Below are 21,762 nucleotides of genomic sequence, written 5' to 3' on the forward strand. Positions count from 1 at the left end.
TCTGTGAGCTGTCACCCATGCTGGGGTGGGCTTTGGTGACGCAGCTGCCTTTGAGTTATTTCCTCATGTAAGTCACCCCTCATCCGTATTCCTGAAATAACCCCAAGAAAACTCACTGGTCACCAAGTTGGACTCTGGTGGTATCTGTGCTTTGATCTGTGATGGGATCCTTAACTGGGATGAGCAGATGTGTGCGTTGTGTCCCCCGGGAAGAGCCTTGTCACAGGACAATGTGCCGGTCACAGCAGAGAACGGGAGGTAAGTGGGAGCCTTGAGGTACAGACTATATTTTTATAATGTTTTATATCTGTATTTTTAATATGGAAGATATTGGAGCATGTTTATTGTTTATTCTTCATTTTCCAGCTGTGGGAAGAATGGCTAGGAGATAGAAATGTGAGATGAACATCTCTCAATGCTGCCTTTCCTGGGGCCAGTGATGACTCAGTGGATTAAAGTGTTTGCTGCTGAGTCTGACAGCCTGGCCTTGACCTTGGGAAGAACCTACGTGGTTGGAGAGAACAGACTCCAGTACCTCAATCTCTGACCCTCACACACTTGCCACAGCATGGGAGTACTCTAAATAATAATAAAAATAAAATAATAAAAGCGTCCTTGCCTAACTGCAGTCCAGCTGAAGTTCTCATTAATCTACTCACAGTGCCCTACTGTTTCGACCCACAGCCCCTGCCCAAAGCACCTCCTGTTTGTGGCCACCAAGCACTGGCCCACCCGAGTGTGACGGCTAATATTGTGAACTGGATAGAATCTAGAGACCTAGGAGATAATGTCCAGGGTCTATCTGTGCAGGAGTTTCTAGATTAGGTTAACTGGTTAGGAAGAAAAACTCAAAGTGTGGGGGCATCATGCCAAGGTGGAGCACCAGCATTACCTCTCAGGGCTTCCTGATTGCAGACGCCTCGTGACCCACTGCCTCATTCTCTGGCCTCCAGGCCTTCCTCACCGTCACGGACTGTCCCCTCAAACTGTGAGCAGCACAAACCTTACCTCCCTTCCGTAGCTTCAACAGTATTTGATCACACTGACGACAAAAGGGACTAGTGAGACACCCACTGCTCTCTGGGGTAGCCTGTCTATTTACTGTCTCTCTTGTGGGTTTACATAAAGCATTCAAATTTAACAGCCATGGCCTTTTGGGGATCAATGCAAATTTTTTGGTAGTTCTTATTTTTCTATTAAGGATCCTGGAGAAGTAATCCTAGTCCTTCTTTCCCTGGCATGATAATTTCCCATCATGCTTAGAATAACATCCAAAATCCTGGTAAGGGTTCAGGCAGGATCTGTAGCTTGTTCGGTATCTGCATTTTCTGTACCTCAGCTCAGAGGCCTCAGAGAGGTCTATCTCAGCATCTGCTAAAACAGACCCCCACCCAGCCTCTGACATCCCTGTTCCTCACTGTGTGATGTTTCTTGGCATTTAAAGGACCACAGCTTAGCCTATGTCCTTTGCTCATGTGTCCCCAGTGGTCACCAAAATGAAGCCTCTGTATGTCATCGACAGTCCAAGGCCAGTGCTCACTAGATAGATCTTTTCCTCTCTCTTCTCAGGATTTCCTATAATAACTTTCCTATCTATTCTTTCTCTAATTTAATATAGATTGCTATTGTGGTGATACAACTGTAATAAGTTTCATGTTTGAGCTTCTAAAAATCCAAACTTTACAGAGTTCATCCCTTGGTTCATCTGGGGGAAAAACACAACTAAACTAACTTGCTAAATTTGTCTCAGATGGAAAAGTGCAGTGGTAGTCTGTGCTAGCCTGTGCTATCCTATGCTAGCCTTCCTCTAGGGAGATGAGGCCCTCTGTGGGAAAGCCTGGAGGAAGACAAGAGAAGGACACTATCCTGCTTTCCCACCACACAGGAGGTAGCCTGTCCTTCTGCCTCTAACCTACGGCAGGGGACTGCTGGAGATGGAACTCGGCTGACTGTACCTGGGCGGGGGGGAGGGGGGGCATGACAGGTGGGCCAAGCTGGCCACAGAGCTAAGGCCACATCTTCAAGACACCACATGGGTGACAGTCTCATTTAGACGTCCACCTTAGCTTTCTGATTTGACTTTACACTTAGGAGAGCAAGCAAATGTATGTATGCATGTTTGCTTTTTTAAAATTTTATTATGAAAACCTTGCTAATATAATAATCATATCGTGCATGGAGATGAACAGTTAGAACTGGCATTTGGAACAGCAGCCGTGGGGCCTCACATTAAGCCTTACATCTTCAACCTGGAGTAACTATAGAAACCAGGAAAGTAAAAAGGGCCATTGTGGGGGCTAGGGGAACCATTGTGGGGGCTAGGGGAGCAATGGGGGCCATCGGGGGTCTAGGGGGACCATTATGGGGGCTAGGGGAGCAATGGGGGCCATCGGGGGTCTAAGGGGACCATTGCTGGGACTTGGGGACAACAGGGGATCATTGGGGGATCTAGGGGGACCATTGTGGGGGCTAGGGGGTAAAAGGGGGTAGCAAGGCACATGTAGAAAATGGGAACAACAGAGCAGAGCTCTAATTAGGGACAGGGTGGGGGTGGGGTAAGATAACAGTATGGATGTCTGAAAAAGTCAGGAGGAATCAAACTATTAACTAGTTACCTAAAAATACCAGTACTACCTGTAAACCAGTATATAGATATACATGTATAGTTTAAATGAAATTTTCCCATCTGTGCTGAAAATGTTCCCACCAAGAGCCAAAGACCGTCTATCAAATACCCCAACAGCAGGCGTGACAAGTCTCCTCTTGAGTTTTTGGTCAGGATTGTCCAACAGACTCCCCAAACATGATAGACTATTGCTATTGCCCTTAGTTGCTCCCAGAGGTGGAAGGTAAGTCCCTATGTGGAGGACAGCATGCATTTCTGACGTGGGCCCAGAGGCCCTGAGCTGGAACTGACCTGAAGACCTCCTCCATGAACACTAACTTTCAAGGAGCCAGAAAACAAACAAACAACAGCAGCAGCAGCCATTGTCTTTTTCTTATTACCAAGGTGAAACAATAGCACTTCAAGCACCTTCTTTTTCCACACAGATTTGTGTGTGAGTGTATGTGTGAGTGAGTATGTGTGAGCGTGTATGTGAGTGTGCGTGTGTGTGTGAGTGTGTGTGTGTGTGTGTGTGTGTGTGTGTGTGTGTGTGACAGGGTCTCACTATGTGGCTCTGGTTGGCCTCGAACTCACAGAGCTCTGCCTGCCTCTGCTCCTGAGTGCTGGGGTAAAGGCGTGCACTACCAGGCCCAGTGCATGGCACAAGACTAATTTTGAAAGCAGGAATTATTTTATAGCAAGTGGCATGCTTGCGTCAGATTATCCCTTAGAAAAGTGGATTGTCTTAGTGACAGCTGGAATATAAAATCAGAGACTGTTTCTGAACATGTCCAAATCTTACTAGACTAACATGTCAGGATATTTAAAAATAAGACTTGAGCAGAAATATCAACAGCTTTCCAACCCACGAGCAAAGAATGCTGCACACTCTCTAAGAGGATAGGAGCGAATGGAAATGGGTGACCTAGAACCACCACGGAAGGAAGAAGTGGGAAGTTATTACGGCGAGCACTTAAACATTTACCTGCTTAATCATTAATAAATCTGACTCATGAGTCAGAAATAACCGAGGAAGGTAAGGAGGGGAAGGCCTCTGTAGCAGGAAGTCCCGGTTGCTGGCCGATTCTGGAGTACGGGTAAATGTTTAACAACTGGCTCTCCACAGAGAGAGAGAAGAGCCTCAGCTCGTGGTGCTCGTCCAGTTTTGCTGTGGTTGTTGCAGATGCTCCCACCATGAGTAACTTCCACATGCACGTGCTACATAAGTCTGCAAAAAACCTGAAAACTGGGCCTGGGAGATGCGTTGGTGGGTAAGGTGCTTGCTGTGCAAGAGGATTCGAGTCTGAATTCCAGTATCCATTTAAAGCAGGGCACGGCTGTACGTACAGGTAACCACAGCACTAGGGGTGGGGGTGGGGTGCAGAACCAGGTGGAGCCCAAGAGCTTGCTGGCCAGCTAACAAAGCTGAAACGTTCAGTGAGAAAAACCGTCTCAAAACACAAGGCTGAGAGTGATAAAGACGTCTAACAGTGAGTTTCCTGGAAGCACATTTGAACACCAACGTGTGCACACATCACACACAGCCACCCCTTCCGCATAACGTCCTTCAGGGCTCATGAGCCAGTGCAAGCCATCCGAGCTTGCTGCCTTCACCCTGCCCTTCTTCCTCACAGGGACGTGGAGCCAGATTAAAAAGGACATTCTCCGGCCTTGCTTGCAGATAGGAAAGATCATAGGAGAACTGTCATCAGCGAGGGCTCACAGAGGCTGAGGGAGTGGTGACGTCAGTCACCTGCTGCCTGCAGTAAGCAGTGTCCTGCTTAAAGAGCTTCTGGCTCAGATCAGCTCTTCAGATCGGCAGAGGCTGCAGCAGCTAATCTGTAACTAGCCATGAAGGAAAAGCCAAGACAATGGCAGAGGACTTTGTTTTAGAGCCTTGAGTTGTCCTGCAGTCCTAAAACCCTCCCTGGGGTCTTATTTAAGCCATGGCTTATTTAGGTTTTGTGTTAAAAGCAGGCAAAGTCATTCTTCCGGTGTGTGGATACAAACATACCAAAAGCAGATTGCTGCTAGAAGAAAAACTATTGAAAAAAAAAATCATACAGTCACTTTCAAAAATTCATTGTTCCTTCGATGTGAATTCGCCTAGAACTCTTGGCTTGGAGACAGAAACTGTGAATATTTGGGGAAAAGAACATGGCATGCCTGTAGTGCATCTGCTATAGGTAGAGGCCACGCTGAATACCAGAGAGGCGTCAACACACTTGTGTGACCAGCAGCTAGTCACTTAGCAGTTGGCACCTTAGTGTCTCATATAAAAAACAGAAATAGTGTCATCCATACTAAAAAAGATTTATTTTTATTGTTAATTACATGTATGGAGGTAGGAGGGTACATAGACTTGCATGTAGATGCCTGTGGAGGCCAGAAGAGGGCATCTACTACCCTGGAGTTGGAATTACAGGAAGCTGTAAGCTACCATTGTGAGTGCTGGGAACCCCACACAGGTCCTCTGCAAGGGTAGTACGCGCTCCTAACTGTGAGCCAACGTTCCGGTCCTTACTGTGTTGTTTTGAGGGACTAAGGGGTTAATAACTGTGTGAAGGGCTCGGAACAAGGGCAGGCAACCAGCAAACACAAAGCCTAGCTATCCTCCTCCTCCTCCTCTCCCCTCCCCCTCCCAAACCCTAATCAAATGGGTTCTGGTGTCATCTAAAGATGATGAGGATGGCTTGCACCTCATGGAGGATGTTTCAGAGTTCAGTCCTGTGCCCCCATGCTTAGTCAGCTCTGTCGACTGTGAATCTCAAGCAGCCCTTTCTCAAACTGCTTTCCAGCATTGAGAATGCCCCTCAACTCTAGAAATTCACAAAGCCCACTGGACTCTGCCAGTCCTCTGACCCTACCATCTGGTGATCTCTCTTCGATCCTCACCACCCGGTTCCATGTGGCCTCCCTTGTCTATGCCTTCTAGTGTCTGGCTCTTCTACCCTCTCCATCACACTCACCTGCAGAGCCCCTGCTCTGTGAAGCCCAGCTCAGCCTCCTTTGGTCAACTGAACCTGGCTGACTGGGTGTGCTTCGAAGTTATGATTGCCAACCTCAGATGGGTACTTAGCAGTGTGGCCTGGTACCCCCACCACATTTCCGCACTTCGGATGCTTCCTGACTCCCGGAAGATGAGTGTTTAGAATACTCTTCTCTCTTCTACCCTCTGGCCTCCTGGCTACCCTCTCCCATTCTCAGGAAGCATTCCTGGGACAGTTCATAGAGTAGAGAACAGCACCAAGAGAGCTCCCTGGGGCTCACATCCCTGCGGCTACCAGCTTGGGTGCATCCCAGCCTCCCTGTCTTCCCTCCTCGCCCTGTACCACTGCTCTAGCTTCTGATCTTCCAAGAGTCTATGGAGCAGACTGTGCTTTCCTCTGCTGGGAGGGTTGGAAACCATATTAGTCAAGGTTTTCTAGCAGAAATAAATAGGATGAATATGTGTTATGAAAGGGGCATATTAGATTGGCTTACATGAAGGGCTTGGGTAATCCAACCATGGTCATCAGCACAACAGAGTCCAGTAGCTGCCAGTTCATGAGGCTGGATGCCTCAGCATGGTCAGTCTGCTGCTGAAGACCCGAAGGATGCTGGTTTTCAGTCCACACTGGAAGGCCAAAGCAGCTAGATTCTGATGGCATTGAGTAGTGGAAGCAGGCAAAATAAACAAACAAGCAAACAAAACCGTGAGCCCACCCGAGTCTCTGGTTAGCTAAGATATTTATTACAGGACAGAGGGATGACAGCTCCAGATAGAGACAAGCAACGTGTGAGTGTGGAGTTGAGAGCAGGAGGCTTGGGCCCGGAGCGGGGAGGCCTCTACATGATGTGAGTGAAGACACACACCGTGGGGAAAGCTTCATGGACATCTCTGGGCAGGGCTTTTCAGGGAGGTGATGGCACTATATTAGAACTGAGGTAGAGCCCCGGCCATCAGGAAGATGGAGGTGGCCAGGATGACATGAGGAAGAGAGCAAGAGAGAAAACCAGGTTGGAGGAGAAAGGATGGTAGAGAAGGTAGATCATACAGGGCCTCTACATGTGCTGTGAGCTTTTATTCTGAGTGAAATGGGAATCCAAGTGTTTTTTGTTTTTGTTTTTTTAATAAATGAAATGACTTTAATAGTGAGGTTAGTCAGAATTTACAACTGTCTCAAAAATTACCTTTTGAAAAACTATCCAAATTTTTATTGTCACTTAAAGAAATAACTTGTACAGGATCAGATAAAAATTAATAGTGTGTATAACATTAATACTTATCATTTAGGGATACCAGAACTACACTAAGAAAGGCTATCTGTAATATTACAAATTATTTTAATGGACAATTATATAATGCCACTGTATATCTCTCTTCTAGGATTTTTTAATTCACTTTTATTATATGTGTATAGGTATATTTGCTGACATGTGTGTATCATGTGCATGTCTGTGCACTTGGAGGCCAGAAGAGAGTGTTGGATCTCCTGGAACTGAAGTTATAGTTTTGAGCTGCCTTGTGGGTGCTAGGAATTGAACCCAGGTTCTTTGGAAGAGCAGCCAGTACTCTTAACTGCTAAGCGGTCTCTCCACCCCTCTCTTTAGGATTTAATCAAGAACCATTCACTGCCTTTAGTTCTCTGCCTTTTCTTTCTTTCTTTCTTTCTTTCTTTCTTTCTTTCTTTCTTTCTTTCTTTCTTTCTTTCTTTCTTTCTTTCTTTCTTTCTTTTTTAAAACAGCTTTTCATAGGGATAAAATTCACAATCATATAACGGAGTCATTCAAAATATAAAATTCTATGACTTTTACTATATCCATACAGTTACATAACCATCAGATTTTTATTATTTTAGAATCCTTTTACTACCCTATAGCCTTTAGTGATCATCCTAGGTCCCTCAATTCTGCACCCCTACACCCAATTCCAGGCAACTTTCTGTCCCTGTGGATTTGTCTACTATGAACATCTCACACAAATGAAGCAAATAAAGTATGGTCTTTCCTTCTCGGTCTGGCAGAATGCCTTGTTGTTTGGTTGCTTTTGTTTTGTTTTTGAGATGGTCTCACGCAAGCCAAGATGGCCTTGAAGTTACTATACAGCCGAGGATGACCTTGAAGTTCATCTTTTTGCTGAGATAGCAGGTAAGCGCTATCCCACCTGGCTGAGTTGGTGCTGAGTACTCCACTCCTTCTCTGTGGCTGAATAATGTTCCTGTGTATGGATATACCTCATTCTTTTCATCAAAAGAGGTCCTGTAGGAGGTGGGGAACGACGGAGAGGCATTAACCAGGCTCACACAGCTGTCGCACAAGGGACTGGAGAATAACCAACTACGTCAAACGCTGCTTTTAAGGAAAATAAGATGAGATCCAAGAATTGACCAGTAAGTGCTCAAATAGTTTAATGAAGAAATAAATTTAATTAGCAGAAATATTCTTATGTATAATTTATAAATGGTATTTTATGGGTTTATGGGATTTGTTGCATTTCCTTTGAATAATTAAATATGGAATACAGATATAATACTTAAATAATTAATAAGAATTTTAAGTGGAATGCTAAGCATGTAAAGGTACAGGAATAATTGGAGAGTACCATTAATTTGTAGTGGCCTTTGGTATTTTCTTTATATTGCTGGCAATAATTTTTTTTCTTTTTTTGGTTTGTGGGGCATTTACTCCTACAATAGTTCTTCTCTGAACATAACTCAACATTATGATAAATGTCCAAGATTTCATGCCAGCTTCCAGAAACTGACCGAGAGAGAAGTGGATTGTTTAAAGAATGTATTTTTGGTGTCTGAACAGATCAGGAAGATGTGAGCTCCTTTGTGCTGCTGTTGCTGTTTGCGGGGAGCAGAGGTAATACACTATATTATCTAAAAGATTGCACCAAAAATTTACAGCACGAAGAGGATACTTCCCACTTCAAGGCCAGCCTGGGCTATGCAGAGAAACCCTGTCTGTCGCACAGCAAGCAAGCAAGCAAGCAAGCAAGCAAGTAAGCAAGCAAACAAAACGGCTGGGGTGAAGCTCAGCTGTAAGGTGCTTGCCTGGCAGGTATGAGGCCGTGGATGTGATCCCGGAACCTTATAAATAAAAGCATGCAGCACTCAGGATGAGGGGCTGAAGTTCAAGGTCTTCTCCTACAAAGCGAGTTCGAGGTCATTCTGGGCTACGAGAGACCTTGTATTAAACACACAAATGGCTTCTGTCATTTGACGCAGCAAGGGTACGTACTAGCAACAAATGTATCTACCCAGTGCGAGGTTGGTGTAAGCCAAAGCAGTAGTTAACAGGTCACCCAATCTGGGGCACATGCCACTTGGAGAGCCTGTAAATCACTGGGTCAGTGCTTGTAGGGCCATTAAAAGGCGTTTGTAGGACGATTGGGTGGGCTGGGTGGTCGTGTTCGAGAACATTTCCGAAAAGAAACACGGGCTTTGGAACTTGACTGGCAGCTAGGCAGGGACCGCAGAGTCGGAGGCAGGCGCGGGCCGGGAATTTGGAGAGGATCCCTAGGCGGCAGCGGGCGCGCGCGGTGCGCGTGTGAGCGAGGGCGAGCGGCGGGCGGGCGGGTTGTGAGCCGGGTATTGGCAGGCGGGCTGTGGAGGCTGGGCGGTTCCGACTGCCTGACGCCAGCGCGACCAGATCAATCCAGGCTCTGGGAGCGAGCGGGCGCACCACGGCGAGGCCAGGGCCGAGGCTCGGGGACGGCGGCCGGGAGCGGAGAGGAGCGGAGCGGAGCGCGGGACCCAGCGCCCGGTCTCGTGCGTCCCCGCCGATGGGCGCGCCGCCGAGCCGGTAAAGTCGAGCGTACCCGAGCTGACTCGAGAGGGACTTGTCCTGCGCCGCGCGGGGCGCACCGGGACAGGGACCAGCTCCAGGGGGATCCGGGGCGGGCTCCGGGGGGCGATCCGGGACGGGCTCCGGGGAGGATCCGGGGCGGACTCGGGGACCCGCTCTGGGGGAATCTGGGACGAGCTCCTGGACGCGGTCCCCCCCCCCCCCCCATGATGGCGCCTTGCGGCCGCGAACCTGCCGCCGGACCTCCTCTCCTGTCTCCCCGCGTCTTTGTCGGGCGTGCCCAGCTCTCCGGGGACCCCGTTCCGCATCGGGCCGCAGCCCCATTGTGTCCCCGCCCCGGCCTGCAGACCCTCGCTGGGACAGCGCTGCGCTCCGCTCGGGTCTCCCTGGATGGGTGCGCGCGCCCCTCGGGGTCCCCAGGCAGCCTGTTTTGGGGGTCGGGGTGAAGGAAAGTTCGCAGCACAGTTCCCTCTGATTTATTCAAAGGTCTGGCGGCCTCGCGTCTTTCTCCCCCCTCCCTCCTTCCGCCTACACCCCCTGCGTCGCCCAGTGTCGCCTCATTCCTTTCCCTTTACCGGATTCGATTGCTTCACTGCGTTCCGAGAGCCGGGAACAACTGTTCTCGTCCCGACCGTCTTTGTTAGTGTTTCTGTCCGGGGTGGGGGCGGTGGGCGTGAGAGCGCGGGCCTGTGCGGCCGCTCTGCGGACTGCGAGCGAGCGAGCGAGGGCTGCGGGGACAGCGTCTCCCCGGGGTGCCCTGGGCAGCCGGGAGGGACCAGCGGCGGCCACATCTCGGTACTGTGGTAGTCGCGGCTTTTGTTTATTCGGAGGCGCATGCAGTTTTTCTAAATGCCCGGCACAACAGAACCCAGCCCCGGCCACAGCCATGTAAGAGAGCATCGTGTTGTCACCCGGCCTCTCTCTTCCCCCTCTCCTGGGCTCTTGGGTGACATCTGAAGTTTTCAGAGCACGGCTGGAAGGAGTTGCTTGGTTTGTGTAATGTCTTTCTGTTGCTGGAGCGAAATCACAGCGTGCCCTTTACAACATCTCTCCCTCCAAGGGCCTGTGGTGGATAACGTGCCCGCACCTCAGCACAATGAGAAAACTGTTCCCTGACAGGTTCATTTTTCATCTTGTTTATAATTACCACTTTAGTTGTACCGGAAGCAGATGAGCTGTGCTGGAACAATTCACAGAGTCGAGGCAGAGCCGATGTTCACTGCCTCGGTGTTTTCAATTAGTGCAAATTATTTTTTCCCCCACCAGCGTTACTATGATGTAGGTGCCAGGCCTAAATCGGCTGTACTGACTGTTTACCCTCCCCTTCCCCGCGTTTCTCATTTTCAGTTATATGATATTTCTGTGAAGGTGGTGTGCCGTGTGTGTAATTTTGCATTTTTTAGGAAGATGTAAACCCGAGTCTTAAGAGATGATTTTCTGGGGGTGGGATTCGAGAGGCTCCCAAGGAAGATCAGGTTTCTTGGGAGGCTCGGGATTTGTCCTTGATTTAGTTTTGACCCTTGCAACTGTAGGTAGTAACCAAATACATTCTTCCTTTGCAGTATCCCCCAGCTTTGTACCCGTAGCGAGATGATGGACTTTACGTTGTGGAGGAACAGGTCTTTTTTTTTGCAATTAAAAATGTTAACCTCTTGTTCATCTTGTCATTTAATTTTTCTTTTTTTCTGGTAAGTTCATGTGAGCATTAAGAGGAAGTAAATCTTAGTCCCAGCTACACATACTAGTTAAAAACAAAATTTTGGCTTTTAATCTTGATTTCCAGCGATACTGGCTCAAGATAAAATGCAGTAATGTGGTAGATTGGAAGAAGAATAAACCCTGAGGTAATTAGATGAGCATATTTAAGCCCCGGTAGCCTCCATAATCAAGGCCAAGCTGTGTGTGTATAAAAGATCTCATCTGTGTGGTCTGACAGGGCTAATGGAGGCATCGCTGAGACTTTATAAATAATGTAAGTTGTGTATAATGTCGAGTCTCTAGGGAGGCAGAGAGAGCGTCATTACCAGCCTTTTCAACCTGCTTGAGATCTTAAATTGATTTACAGCACTGAACTGGTGCAAAATGATACATCAGGATGACATGGGGTCAGCCTGTAAAAGTCTATGATGTCAGCCTGTTAGTTCAGTCATCATAATTAAACCGTATTACAGGGGCAGCTAAGCCGGAGTCTGGCGTTATGGTTCAAATATGGGTGGTACATGGATTTTGTTTATAATGGAAAGGGGAGATGGTCAAGGACCCTAGTGTTTCTGAAAGCGGAAGCAGCATTCTGAACTGTGATTTCTGAGGGAGAGGAGACAAAGCAAATGGCAGAGATGTTGCATCTCGGTGAAGACGACGTAGCTTTTCAGTTGATGCTTTGGGGTGGGGATAGGGACCTTTGCAGTTCTGATCTGGGTATCAGAGCTTGCTTATGTCAGTGTGAATTTAACTTGGCCTTCTGGATCGTCTAAAATACCAGAGGATCACACACTTTGTTTCTGATCATTTATTAGCTCTGAGCTTTCACTGTATTGATATGTGAGTCAACATGTTATTGCTTTAACAGGTCATAGTTACCAAGTTTCTACTGAAAACATAACAGCAACTCAAGGGGAAAAGAGGTCGCTTTTGCTTCCGTTTTTATAAAACATTCAGTTTAGACATGCTGTCCAACAAGGTGGAATAGCCTTGTCTGTGTAATGAGTCATAACTTAAGATACCATGTTGCCTGCACCACCCATATTTCAGGTAACCTTATGTGACTGCCTTGTTGAATGGCATGTGTATGGGACGACTTGATCCTCACAGAAATTTCTAGACTCCTAGAATCTAAAGAGTGACCCAGGACCTTCCTTTGTACAAATAACTGCTCTTTAGACAAGTAGATCTTATTTGTCATTGTGTCCATGATTGAGAGTCCTAAGTAGATGGATATTATTGTAGGGTTTTTTCCCCTTTCTTTCTGAACTTTTACTGTGTGCCAGCAGTGTTTATAGTGGTTCTAAAGTATTTAAGCCTGGGACCTCCGCCCACCTCCCATCTTACAGGTAGAGAAACTGAGGCAGAGTGATTGTGTTGCTTCAGGCTGCACAGCTAACAAGCTGTGATTTATGGTTTAAGCAGGGGTATGAACCAAGCTACCTGCCTCCGCCCTGAGCTTCCTTCTGAACTGTTTTGTCTGTTCTCTGTTTAGAACAGGGCCTCTTAAACTCGCTTCATCTCAAACTCCCTTCTTGCCCAAGAAGTTTATCTGTGACCCTGAGTATACAGGTATAGGAAATAGGTCTACAGATCAAATGCTTACTGACAGTAAGTCATAGAGAGATGTGCATTATTAAAGGCCGGCAGGATGGTTCAGCATGTCAGTAAGGCTGCTGGCCTGCGTTTGAGCCTAGAACCTACGTGATAGAAGGAAGGAGAGAACTCACTCTCACAAGTTGCCCCGATCCCCACACTCCTTAAATAAATTAAATATAAAAAAAATTAAATTTATTTAAAGATAATTCTTAGGTATACATATAATTTTACAACTTAACTAAAGAGGAAACTGAATCTAATAATCAGATGAATGTGCTTGTTTATTTTACATTAAAATTGGCTGGATATTTGATAGTACAGATTTTTTCAGAGTGGATCAATACTTTGATTTTATAATTGTCAATGCAAGAGTGCCACTTCAACCTAAATATGTGGTATAAAATGGCAGAAGTGTGTTTAGGGCTATTTTAGAAATTATTGGAAATTTTAGCCTAATCCCAAGTCAGATTCATTGAATGTTTTATAAAACCCAACTCAGCCACTCAAACATCGATTTTTTTAGAATCAAACATTCTAACACAACACATTCCAGGGATACTATTTTAATACGTGCTGAGAGGTGGTATAGGAAACCATAGAAAAATCTGTGTTTTCCCTAACTAAACTATTACTTTCAAAAAACCATTTATGTGTATGTGTGTGTAGGGGTGGGGTGTAGGGGTGGGGTGTAGGGGTGGGTGCATGGCCTGTGAAGGTTAAGGACAACCCACCGAGTCGTCTTCACTTCATGGGCTCCAGGAACCAAACTCAGGGTGATCAGGCTGTAGGCACCCTTACCCGCTGAGCCTTCCTGCTGTACCAAGGCGCTGCAGTCCCATGTCTGTGGTTAAAAAAAAAAAAGCAAAACCAAACAAAAACCCACCGCAGTTCTTAGCATATGCTGGTCTCCGACCCGAGCTGACGTGCTGCCCTCTGTGTTACTGTGTGGCGTGAGAGCAGGAGCAGGCAGAGCTGTTGCGTGTTCCACTTCAAAGCTTCGATGTCGTTCGCAGAGGCTGCCAGGAACACCTTGGATCCCTTATGCCTTTGATTTTGAGTTTGGCTACGACATGTTGCCTGTTTCTTTTGGAGACCCTCGGCTTCAGTTAAGCTGGGATTTGGATACCCAATAGGCTTTGTCCGTGTGGACATGACTCTACTTTAGACAGATTCACTCTGTGTCATGCTCTTTTGGGGAGTGCTTTCTCCTGTCACCCCTGTTTAAAAGAGAGAAACTGAAGTTTACGCTTCTCTAGGCCGGCACACGACTTGAAGACAGGTTTGACACCAAAGCCTTTTCAAGTCCAGTCAGTGGTGTCCCGGCGTTTCTGTAATTCCTGCTACTTGCCCTCTGGGTGTCTGTGGCCAAGCCCAAGCTGACCATGCTATGGAAGAAAGTTGAGGTAGTCTAGTTCCTCTGTCTCCTCAGAACCGCTCTCCTCCCCTGAGCAGTGAAACCCAACAGCTGAGGTAAGAATAGTTCACTGCAGATTCCTTGGGGACTTTTTTAAAGGATGGTATCAGCTTTTGTAGAAAGTCTCACAACTTACTTGCTCCTTCCTTTTTGAGGAAGGGTCTGAGCTGTTTGCAAATTTGATGGAAGCATGGTTCTGACATCTTTTTATTCCTGTCTTCTGATCCAGAAATGCTGATATGTAGTTGTGAGTTTGTATGCATGAGTCTATGTGCTCAGGCGAAGTCCACCATTGAGACTGTTTCGCCAAGGGCATCGGAGACTAAAGATGCTTATTGTTAAACATTACTTTAAAAGGTTTCTAATCCAGTCGGTTCCTACCAAGTTGGGCAATCTGAGGCCAAGAGAAGTTACCTGGCTTGGGTGATTATTTCCCATCTATCTGATTGAAACCGAAAGCTAGACCTGGAACCTCTTGAGTATTGAGGGTTCATTTATGTGTTTTTTTCCTGTTATACTCGGTGCTCCTAAGGTATTGGACTGAGCACATCTTTGATCACTTGGGAAGGGGAAGAAAGAATATTTTGGGGGGGGCATGATATTGATGTTTTTATACCTAACATTTTTGAGCTAAGTAGCAATTAAATCTGACAACCATAGAGAAATGTTTGCTTTCTACAGATTAAAATTGATTTTTTTTATTCTAGAAATGGAAAAGAAAAACCCTATGTCTGATTTAATCAGCAAGATCTTATTAGAAATGGGTGGCCAAAGTTCAAATTAAATCAGACAGTTATGACATACTAAGAAATACATGCAATCCTTCTTTGGACCTTCTAGAACAGCATCCTTCCTCACCAGCTGAAGTTTAGGGTCTCTAGGGAGCTACGTGGATAGTAGGGGGAGAGTTGGAAAGGTCTGGGAAGGAAGAGGGTAGTTCAGCTATAGAAGGATGGAGGAAATTGAAGTCAAAATGATGTTGAGATTGGTGAAATATCTTGGTATTTTTATGTGTGGTCTTGTAATTTTGGTACCAAGATTGTAGGCTTTGTTTGATCATTTCACTCTGTAATCCTTTTTTGCTATTATCTGGTAGTAGAAATACTCTAATCTGGTCATCAGTGATCTGATCTGTAGCAAAACACATGAAATGTTTTGAGCACTCAATTCCACAGTTGCTTCTCTTAAGAAAAGTGATGGAGCTAAAAAGCATGATACTGCAACCATTCAGATCCAAAGGGCTCCTTTAGGCCTGTGCTGAGATGGGGCACAGCTGGTCCACAGAACAGCATTGGAGGCTCTTGCTGGCCTATTTGCAGAAATGAGCAGAATGTCCAGGGTGTCCAGTTGCATAGGGGACGCTCTCTTTCCCTTGGGAAGAGCGAAAACTTTCCTGAACAGTTCAACCTCAGCGAGTACATCAGTTTGGAGGAGGCATTGGGAACTGCCATATTTGGACAGTGTAGCAGCTCAGCTTTGCAATTTCATTATAAACTGAAAACAGTTTGAGAAAGGATTCCCTCCTGAGAAGAAAGCATCAGCCCCCTCAGGCTCCGGGAGTCCTTGTCTGTTGACTCTCCTACATCTCATCTCTGTGTGGTTCCAAGTGTCTTAGAAGAAGCCTGTTTCTCTTTGAAGAACCCACATGTGTGGTGTGGGAGCTTGGTGGTGGCAGCGGTTTCTTCCTCCTCCTCCTCCTCCTCCTCTTCTCACTCACTATTGTTGTTGTTGTTGTTATTAGAGACACGCCTGCATGGAAGGGGAGAACACAACACAGAACCATCAATTAAACATCCGTACGTCCTTAGCTCAGGTGTCAGAGAATGTTCATGGTCATGTTTGGGAAAGAGAGAAAAGGGCTACTTGTGGACTCAGAAACATGCTATGATACCACAGTTTGATGCTTTATTTACAGCTTTCTTTACTTTGAGGGCTCCTGTGCTGGGCTCCTTTTCTTACAATCTCAGATAGTTTCAGGGTATAGTCATCCAAACTACTCATTCTTCCTGTTTGTCTGTCTGTGCTTTCTCTATGCAGAGTACCGTACAGCTATTTTTCCTTTCAGTTTCAAACACCACAAGAAAAAAAGGTTAGCTAATTATCTTCAACAACTATAACTAGGCATTAAATTAAGTTATTCATTTAGTTAAATGCAAGGGCTTTTATTTGTTTAGATTGAAAGAAAGCTTTTAATGGAAGAGGGATATTTAAATAAGCCCCTTATTTGGTGATTTTTGGTGTATTACTGTAGTCAGTGTATGCTTTATTCACCCATGATTTTTTTTAGTTTTAAGAGCTATAGTAATTAATGAGAAGACACGTAAAAATGAAAGAAAAACATCAGTAACACTGTAAGAATTGTTACAGACAGTCTAGGGTTGTCTCACAACGCATGGAGGACTCCTGTGGGGTAGAAGTACATGGGGCCTGTGTCGGTAGGGAGCACAGTGGATGAGCAGGAGTGAGTGATCCCGCGGCAGTCCTGTCCAGTGGAAGCACTGCCATGGGGCAGGTGTCCTCTGTCTGCCTCCAGAGCCATAGCCACAGGTGACTGTCCAGCACTGAGTGTGGCTGGTGCAGTTGCGGATCGGCCTTTATTCAGGTCAGCGAACGTGTGCTTTGCTCTTTGCATTAGCAGTGTGTGGCTATCAGAGTGAGTAGCACAGACTTACCCACTAGGGAGCCGCCCTGCCTGACCTTGGTGGCCGTTCCCCATGGAGCCCGAGGTAGGATGGAGATGTGCGAAAGTTGAGATGAACATCTTGAGGGCTTGTTGTGTGCCAGAATGCAGAAGCATCAGGGAGTCCCTGCAGGAACCGGGACTTGAGTTTCGAACTGGGGTCAGTAGATGCTGGGTGCAGCTTTTTCTTTTTCTTTTTCTTTTCTTATTTTTTTTAAGCTTTCTTTCATATGATGATTAATCTTTGATGAAATTGACAAAGAACAACAACAACAAACTAACGAAGACTTGGCCATTCCATTGCTGTTTAATTACGAGAAAGATGCCAGAGATGACCACGAACCTCTGGCTGGGAAACCGATGCACCGGTACACGGTAGTGAGGCTGAGGCTTGTGCAGGTGATAAGTTAGAACTGATGTGTTGGGTTTCCAGTGGGATGCCTCGTTAGGTTGTGTAGGTAAGCTAGACATGCTAGGTTGTGTAGGTAAGTTAGACATGCTAGGTTGTGTAGGTAAGTTAGACATGCTAGGTTGTGTAGGTAGGTTAGACATGCTAGGTTGTGTAGGTAGGTTAGACATGCTAGGTTGTGTAGGTAGGTTAGACATGCTAGGTTGTGTAGGTAAGTTAGTTAGACATGCTAGGTTGTGTAGGTAAGTTAGTTAGACATGCTAGGTTGTGTAGGTAAGTTAGACATGCTAGGTTGTGTAGGTAGGTTAGACATGCAGAGCTCGGCGCTTTGTGTGGGCTCTTTGTGCCGGGTGAGGGGAGTGCTGGTGCCTCCAGTCACCTGCTCTGCGCCCAGAGGGAACCAGGCAGGGAGGCAGAGCACATAGGTTCAGTTTTCCATCCAAGCTCACACCTAGAGGAGGCATGTCTGAAGTGGTCAGAAGCGACTGGAAGAAAGACGTAGCGTCAGGACTGAAGAAGCCAGGACTCCATGCTAGAGTCCAAAGGAGGGTCAGAGAGAGGACGCGCCTGTCGCTTGGGCCGAAGGAGAGAAGGCGTAACTGAGTGGCTGTAGCTGTGGAGAGAATGCATGTATGAAGAAGTGAGAACTAGGTTCGTAGACTCGTGCTAGTCCCTTGTTTTTTTAATAGGAGACTTTGTATAGAGAGGTGGAAAAGACCAGGGACAGTGATTCAAGACAGTGTGATTACAATCTGAAGCTCAGACGACAAAATCCCGACCCTGTAATGTCTGAGCGGGACTCAGGTCACAGGAGAAAGCACACAGCACATGTCTATGCTGACCCTCCTCACGTTGCAGGGAGCTGCTTGCCTGGGTGTAAGATCATGCCCCAGACTTGCTCACATTGTAACTTTTGGGAAACTGCTGTGAGCTTGTGGTTCTGCCTTGCAGAAGAGAAGAGGAAGAGATGACAGTCCAGCCTAGGGATTGCTATGAACATGATACTCACGTTTTTGTATTTCATCTAGTTTAAGGTGTTATTTCATGTTCTACCGAGGAAAAGCACCTGTTGATGGTAGTCCAGGAATCATACTCTTTGTGGCTTTAGAGATATTAAACTAGTGTTCAAATGTAGGAGTTGCGTCTTTCAGCGGCAAGTGCTGAGCACATGAAGGGTTCGGCGTGGGACCAGCCACCTCCTGAGCATTCAGCTGTGGTAACTGTTTATACAAATCAGGGTTTTTTGCAGTAGAGAATGTTAATGAGGACAGTATTGCATCCAGTCCAGTTAAAGGGGTGCTGGGGTGAGGAATCTAAAGAACTAAATGATTACAGGATAGCGAGAATAGACAGGAATCTTGGAGAAAGACGTGGTGAGAACCAAGTCTGGGAATTTGTAAAGCATTTCCTGGACAGTTGCTGATGACGGTTTTAGAAAGTATGGTAACTGAACTCAGGGATGAATCCCTTTAAAGAGCTAAGTTAAGTTATTTAAATTGCTCAAAGCCTTTAAAAATTAGTATTCTGAGTTTATCCATGACCTTTGTAATTGGCCTCCCACCCCAGTACTGGGATTAAATATCCGAGTCTTTGGTGTCTTTGCATCATTCATTAGTGTTAGATTGCTGTCCCACTCTGACAGCACAGACTCTTCCTGTCAGGATTCTTCGCATGTTACAGGGCAAGAAGGTTGGCGTATGGCAGTCTGAGGGAACTGCAGAGCCCTCTGGATGTGGCTCCAAAGGACAAACCAGAGCAGAAAAGCTTTGGGTATGACAAATGTCATGTCAGTGGGTGTGCACCCACTGACAGACAACCTGACAGCAGGTCTCCACAGTGTTACCGTGGCCTGTAAGAACCTTCCAGACGCAGCGAGAAACAATGCCCGAGAGAAGAGCCAGCAATTCACAAACAGATGAAACATGGGCTGATGAAGGTGCCCTGCACCAGCTCATCACTGGGAGGCAGGGGAGCAGTGTCTTGCCTTGGACCTTAGTGAGTTTCTCATTGTGAATCAGAATGTGTGTGTCTGGGAACAGAGGAAAGGGGCCCAGTATTTCAGAGCAACCTGCTGGAATCAGGAGTTACAGGGGGTGTAAGCTGCATGTAAACAAACGTTTCCTCCCCAGTAGCCTGCTTCCCTCCATGACAGGCCTTGGGGTCAGGGGTCACCCACCTAGAATTTAACATTTCTGGCCCTGTTAGGGCTCCTGCACATGCACATTGCTCAGTCAGCTGGCAAGATTAATGAGCCTTGAAGATACTCATCTTCCCTAGGACATTTTGAAATACCTACCCCTATCTCCTGCCGGTGCCGTAGTATTCGGTTTCACAGTGGCGTTTACTCATTTATATGAGACACAGTGATGTCTTGGAGTATGGCTTTGATTATGGAGGCGGGCTAGTTTATGAAGAATCGTAGTGAGAGAAGGTGCCCCTCGCAGTAAAACCTCTTCCGAAGTTGAAAAGGCATCCGGATTTAGTCCCCTGGTTTCCCGTTACGGATAATAGTGGTCAGGGGTTCTAACAGACTCTTCATACACTGCCCAGAAGGAGGTCTGATGATGGATGATAGGTGAGATCCTGAACCAACTGAGTCAAATTCTGTCCTGCCTCAGCATTTGGTACGAGGCTCTTGCATAGCTACTAGACAGAACTTGTCTATCTCCTCACCATCGCCTGTCCTGGAAATTGCCTGGAAGTGTCTCCAGGTGGAGAGGAAGGCTTCCCGTCTCACCTGTGGGCTCCTGGCTCCGCCTGCAGTCCTGCCCATCCTTTAAGCCTCCTCCAGAGTGATGGGAGGAGGGACGCCCGCTGAATGGGTGTGCGTTTGGTCAGGTGTGCCGCCAAACACTTGGAGCTAAGTTGGACGGGAAGAATGAATGTTGAGATGTTAATTTTGGTAAATGTAGTGACGCGCGTGCGCGTGTGTATGTGTGTGTGTGTGTGTGTATGTGCGTGCGTGCGTGCGTGCGTGCGTGCGTGCGTGCGTGTGTGTGTGTAGGTCTGTGCACAGCTTTTGGGATCAGTCCTCCTTGTTTCCCTGTTTGAGGCATTGATGTTCCTGTCTGTGAGCTTCCAGGAGACGGTGTCTCCACCTCTCAGCTCACCACTGGAGTGCCGGGATTACAGATGCGCAGGACCACAGCTGGCTTCTTACTTGGTTCTGGGGATCGAACTCAAATCATCAAGCTTGCCAGGTGAGCACTTTTACCCGCTATACCGTCTCCCTGGTCCGGTAGCTCTTTCTGATGGGAAATAAAATAGCTCTGTAGAAATGCGGCGTGGCCCCTTTTAAGAGCGCAGGACAGTTGGTAGTGAGTACTTGCCGTCTCCTCTGTTCCGGCTTCCTGTTTTGTGGACAGCTCTTGCTGGCTTTGCAGTCTGAAGGGATTGGTAAGAACCTCCTTGTTTTCCCTGTTGTCTTTAGTTAATTTCTGTTTAGTTTGTTCAAACTTGAGAGAATGTTTGATAGGCTTTAAATGTTTCTTTTGCTAACTGAAAAAAAAATGAACTTATCATCTAGATGATTGGCACAAAAACTAGATGACCTTTATTTGTGCTTAAACAGGGAGTCATCAGATTGTATGGGATGAGATGTTCTTTGTTCCAGGAAAGCCTCCTTCTCAGAGGGCATGTCTGGTGTTGTGATTTTGGGTTTTAAGTCAGTATTAACCAACTCAACAAACACTGCATTTCTCCTTGGCATCCTGCACAAGACTGTGGTTTGAGAGAGACAGAAAAGTGTGTAGTTTCTACCTGAGGAGGCAGTCTAGTTGGTACGATAGCAATGTGAAAGGCTGTGTAACAGGCTGCTGAGTTTAAAGGCACTTCATGTATGCTTGGGGTAGTCTCTCATAATCAAGGGGTGGGTTGGGAAGGAAGTTTGATGCAATTGGTAGGGTCTTCTAGATTGATTATTTATTGCATGTGTATTTTCATGCATGTGTGCATACCATGCTGTGCCTATGGAGGTCGGAGGACAACATGAAAGAGTTGGTTCTCTCCTTCGACTGTCTGGCTCCAGGCGATTGAACTCAGGTCATCAGGTGCGGAGGCAAGCACCTAACCCATTTGAGCTCTCTTGCCTGCCTGGGAAAGTGATTCCTGCCAGCCTACCTTTCCCCTTAGCTAATTCTCTAGCAAGCTTCTGAATGCCTAAAATGTATATTTATACTTAATGCATATCTTATACAGTTTGATAAAGTTGGGATAAAGGATCATAAATATAGGACTTGGACTAAGGAGCTTGTGGCTCTGAGGAACAGCACAAACCTGCTTGTCCAGTCTAGCCTCTGTTGTAATACCTTTTATTTCAGTTATCATGTTAGCCTGAGTTCCTTGAGGGTATGCAGGGTGTCTTCATGATCTCTGTGCAAAAGCACAGTGGTTCCCACTGGCCTGCCTCTCAGAGTCCGTCAACACCAGCAACACAGGACACCTGGCTGTCCGGGGAGCCCGGTTACGGTCAGGTGTCGGCCTGGCACACTGGCCATGTACTGAGTGCATTTTTCCACGTTGATGTTTTTGAAAACTTGTTAGGGAATCTGCCATGTTAT

General features: G+C 46.6%; 1 protein-coding gene across 6 annotated transcripts in view; it reads left to right on the top strand.

Moving 5' to 3' along the window:
• The first annotated feature begins 7,346 nt into the window (after positions 1-7,346).
• Positions 7,347-21,762, top strand: part of Smad1 (SMAD family member 1) — a 66,572-nt gene continuing 52,156 nt past the window's right edge. The window contains exons 1-3 of one of the 6 annotated variants that reach the window (XM_076571947.1): positions 7,347-7,735; positions 7,842-7,977; positions 8,402-8,455. The gene's annotated coding sequence lies outside the window, so the exon portion shown is untranslated. Of the gene's footprint in view, positions 7,736-7,832; positions 7,978-8,401; positions 8,456-9,162; positions 9,398-10,013; positions 10,289-14,737; positions 20,404-21,762 lie in introns of those variants that run through there. The other 5 variants (XM_076571948.1, XM_006971730.4, XM_076571949.1 and 2 more) reach the window with 5 other exon arrangements.

This window comes from Peromyscus maniculatus, chromosome 5 (assembly GCF_049852395.1).
Source record: "Peromyscus maniculatus bairdii isolate BWxNUB_F1_BW_parent chromosome 5, HU_Pman_BW_mat_3.1, whole genome shotgun sequence".
NCBI lineage: Eukaryota > Metazoa > Chordata > Mammalia > Rodentia > Cricetidae > Peromyscus > Peromyscus maniculatus.